The sequence below is a fragment of the Papio anubis genome, unplaced genomic scaffold, assembly GCF_008728515.1.
Source record: "Papio anubis isolate 15944 unplaced genomic scaffold, Panubis1.0 scaffold801, whole genome shotgun sequence".
NCBI classification, from domain to species: Eukaryota; Metazoa; Chordata; class Mammalia; order Primates; family Cercopithecidae; genus Papio; species Papio anubis.
This window is the reverse complement of record NW_022168232.1, coordinates 1-4880: the sequence shown is the minus strand read 5'-3', so window position 1 is coordinate 4880 and position 4880 is coordinate 1. Positions and strand designations below refer to the sequence as shown.

Below are 4880 nucleotides of genomic sequence, written 5' to 3'. Positions count from 1 at the left end.
CGAGGTTGCAGTGAGCCACGTTCATGCCCTTGCACTCCAGCCTGGGCAACAGAGCAAGATTTAGTCTCAAAAAGAAAAAAAAAATGCAGCAGCAGCAACCAATTCTGGCCAGGCACAGTAATCCGAACACTGAAGCAGAAGGGTCACTTGACACCAGGAGTTCAAGACCAGCCTGGGCAACATGGGGAGACCTTGTATCTACAAATAATTTTTGTTTTAATTAGCCAGGCAGGGTGGCATGTGCCTGTGGTCCTAGCTACTCAGGAAACTGAGGTTGGAGGATCACTTGAGCCTAGGAGGTCAAGGCTGCAATAAGCTGTGATTGCACCACTGCACTCCAGCCCAGGCAACAGAGTGAGTCTTGTCTCCAAAAAAAACAAAAAGAGAGAGAGAGAGAAGCCATTCTATCAATTCTTGTATCAATTGTAAGTTACTCTCTGATTGTACTGCTACCTCCAAGTTTCTCTTAATTCATAGCATTGACTAGTAATCAAGGAAATGCAACTTAAAATCAAAATAAAATATATTTTCACATCTTAAAATCAGCAAACAAATTATAAAAGTCTGACAATATCATGTATCAGATAGAATGAGAAGCAAAAAGAACCCTTCTCTGTTGCAGGGAGCATAAATTGGTACTAACGTTTTAGAAAACAATTTATCACCATCTAGTAATGTTGAGAATATGCATATTCTACAACCTAGCCATTCCACAGCTGGGCATGTACTCTGGAGAAACTCAAATTGGTACACAAGTAAACAAGTACAAGAATGTTTTTGTGTTGTTTGTATTAGAAAAAGATGGAGAGAATATAAACATCAATGGGAAAGAGCGAAATGAATTATAATATGTTTATATGAGGGACATTTTCAAATAATAAGAATAAAATAAAGTTGCTTAAATTAGAAAATAGATCTCACAAAAACAACTATGAACAAAAAAGCAAGCTGAACAGCAATGCATATGCTTCAATAAATTGTTGTGATAATATAATGTCTTGAATCATATATATGACTTGGAATTTTCCTCTGTTAATTAGAACATATTCTTTGGAGGCCAAATACTCTATATCCAACAATCCGATGCTGGGAGGAGGACTGATGGGTGGAAACATGAGGAAGAAAAATATTCATTATTTATAGAAAATGCTCATTTAGTTAATTACTTGGATTAACATCCCACAACCTACTCCTCTTCCCACACATGCTTCCTCTGAGTTTGTTTGATACAGTGATTAAGAGCATGTCGCGCATAGATGGCCCTAGAATTTAAAGCCTTCTTGTGTTTCTGTTTACTTAATTATTCTGTAGATTATCAACTTCTCACCAGAAAAAAAAATGCAGTTAACAAGATTTACTTTTCATTAACATTGTGGTATCTTCATAGCTTAGTAGGTAAAACTTGGTACAGTAAATAAAAGTACTACCATAAATGGTAGTGATTGGAAGACCTCTCACAGTTCTACTGAAATTGCAAAAGAATACCTCCATCACAACAACCGAGGCTTCTCTCATCTGTTCTGGGGCATGATTTCTACTCTGGTTTTTCAAGATGCTCCCATGCAAATTCCGTATTTCAGAAATTTCATTGAAATCAGTCCACGGGTAGGTGAAGACTTCTTAGATATGATACCAAAAGCACAAACAAAATAAAAACAATAAAATGTACTTTATCAGAATTAAAACTTTTGTACTTCGGAGAAACCATCAAGAAAGTTAAAAGACAATGCCTTGAAAGAAAATATTTACAACTCATTTATCTGATAAGAGAATTGTATATAGAATATATAAAGAATTCTCACAGCTCAGTAGGAACACAAAATGGGCAATGGATCTAAATAGATTTATCCAAAGAAAATATACAAATGGCCAATGGGTATATTAAAAGATGGTCAGTATCATTAGCCAGATGATCAATAATAGGAAAATGTAAACAAAACCACAATGAGATACCACTTCATATCTACTAGAAGGGGTATAACCAAAAAGAGAGTTGGAGAGGATGTCAAGAAACTGGATCCCTCCTACATTACTGGTGAGAATAAAAATTGTTAAATGTGCTTTATAAACAGTTCGGCAGTTATAAAATGCAAAAGATAGAATTATATGACCCAGCAATCCCATAAATATATACACAAGATAAATGAAAAGTATATATTTTTAAAAATGCATACACAAACTTAGATAAAACATTATTCATGACAGCCAGAAAGTAGAAACAACCCAAATGTCTATCAACTGATGACTGGATAAATAAAATATGGTATTCGTACGATAAAATACTATTGAACAATAAAAACAGAATGAACCACTGAAACATGCTGTACTATGTGTGAACCTTGGAAACGTTACACTGAGAGAATCCAGTTTTAAAAAAATTGTGTAATTTCATTTATATGCAATTTCAGAATAGGCAAATCTATAGAGGTGGAAAGTAAATTGGTGGTTGACAAGGGCTGGGAGTGACGGGAGCTTGAAGCAAAATGGTGAGAGACTGCTGACAGATACAGGAGTTTTTTTTGGGGGGGGGGTAGTGGTGATGATAAAAATGTTCTAATGTTGATTGTGATGATAATTGTACAACTCTGTGAATATACTCCAAACCACTGGATTTTACATTTCAAATTGATGTATTTTATAGTATATGAATTATATCACAGTCAAACTGCTTTTTAAAAATCTGATGCACAGAACACTTCTCCTTTCTCAGGGCTGTCATAGATTTAGTCCTTTTGTATAACTTTCTTGCCACTTTAATGAGATTTTTGAAAGGGGTAGCAAATGTGCTTGCTCAGTCCACTCTTGATTCAGAAGCTTTGGAGGGATTATTTTTAAAAAGAACTGCCCCAAAAATATACAGAGGACACACAGAAGTTATTGAACTATATACGTCACACAGGAAATGCAGATAAGTTCATACAAAAAAAAAAAAAAGCTTGAGTCACAGGTGAGGGAAAAGAAAACCAGTTTGGTTTGTTATTTCTCTAAGGTGTAAGACAACTTAATGAGAACTTGTTGGTTTGTTATTTCTCTAAGGCGTAAGGCAACTTAATGAGAGAACTTGTCCTCACAACTCTGTGATTCTCAAAAAGTACAACATGGTTTTAAGGAGTTTTCTGTTGAAATATGTAACAGAAAGTTAAAAATGAAGGAGGAGCCTTTCCTAACTCCACTGGCTGCGGCATCTGTGGGAAAGTGTGGCTGGGTGTTCGAGGAGCCGCACCAATGGCCTCTGTGCTGTCCTACGAAAGCCTGGTCCACGCCGTGGCCAGAGCCAGAAGCGTGACAGCAATGACAGTTTTTTCCCCTGGATACAGCTAGACTTCAACTTCAGGTTGGTGAGAAAAGAAAATCCAAAACTACACACATGGTACTCCTGGAGATCATTAAAGAAGAAGGACTCCTGGCACCATATCGAGAGTGGTTTCCAGTGATTTCCAGTCTCTGCTGCTCCAATTTTGTCTATTTCTACACTTTTAATAGCCTCAAAGCAGTCTGGGTCAAAGGTCAACGTTCTACCACTGGAAAACATCTGGTAGTTGGGTTTGTTACAGGAGTAGTTAAGGTGTTACTAACAACTCCACTCTGGGTGGTAAACACCAGACTGAAGCTTCAAGGGGCAAAATTTAGGAATGAAGACATTGTACCAACGAACTACAAAGGTATCATTGATGCTTTTCATCAGATCATTCGAGATGAAGGAATCTCGGCTTTATGGAATGACACAGTTCCCTCATTGCTGTTGGTCTTCAATCTTGCCATCCAGTTCATGTTTTATGAAGGTCTAAAATGGCAGCTTTTAAAGGAACAGATGAAGCTTTCTTCCTTGGATGTGTTCATCATTGGTGCAGTAGCCAAAGCAACTGCCACCAGGCTCACCTATCCCATGCACACAGTACAGTCAATTCTGAGGTTTGGGCATCATAGACTAAACCCAGAAAACAGAATGTTGGGAAATCTTTGGAATATTCTCTATCTTCTTCACGAACGAGTAAGGCGCTTTGGAATACTGGGACTCTACAAAGGCCTGGAAGCCAAACTGCTACAGACAGTCCTCACTGCTGCTCTCATGTTCCTTGTTTATGAGAAACTGACAGCTGCCACCTTCACAGTTGTGGGGCTGAAGCGTGCACACAAACACTGAGACTCCTTCCCATGAAAAATTCTGAAGATTCTCAAGAGGGAGGTTTCCTCGTGAGTGAAGAGAAGTGATTCTCCTTTGACTCTGGCTCCTGCCACCACAAATGTTACCCTCATTGGCTTGAAAAGCATCGAAGGGTGAACAGGGAGTTTGGCCAACTGGACCTGTTGTCACCTTGTCATGCTGACTGGTTGGATTTTGGGGTGGCAGTTGTACGAATATGAAAAAAAAACCTTGTTGAAAACCTAAAAATGAAAGTTTGTGTTTATTGGTTTTCTTAAGAGAAATGGACTATTTTGCTCTCATGTGTAATATTTTCTATTTAAATTTTTCTTAAATATACCAGCTGTTTTATTTCCCTGAACCCTCCCCCAGGTTCTAGGACAATTTAATAACATGTAATTCTCCTCAAATACTTTTGTATGTCTCAGTGTTGGTGTTTTCCTCCCTAAAACTAACATTAGGGCTGTGCCATGGGCATGGCTTGACTTTTGTTGGGCTTTTGTTTTCCTGCTTAAGGAGAGGTGTCTTTTTAGGATATGAGAGATTTATTTTGTGAAATGAAAATTGCTCATCCAAAATGATTCTCTTATAAACTATTGGTAAATGTCACTTATTCATTAGTGTTTGACATAATTTTTAGAATATTTACTTTGAATCAATCCTTTCATTACGAAAGACTTGAAGTTTTGTGTCCATCCTTACAAGCCCTGGTCAGTCAAGTCCCAGTAAATGGTCA

General features: G+C 37.5%; 1 pseudogene across 1 annotated transcript; it reads left to right on the top strand.

The window, feature by feature from the left end:
* Positions 1 to 2984: 2984 nt before the first annotated feature.
* Positions 2985 to 4874, top strand: LOC101018393 (annotated as a pseudogene). The gene has a single exon (XR_159927.5). The product of XR_159927.5 is annotated as a peroxisomal membrane protein PMP34 pseudogene (transcript).
* Positions 4875 to 4880: the final 6 nt, after the last annotated feature.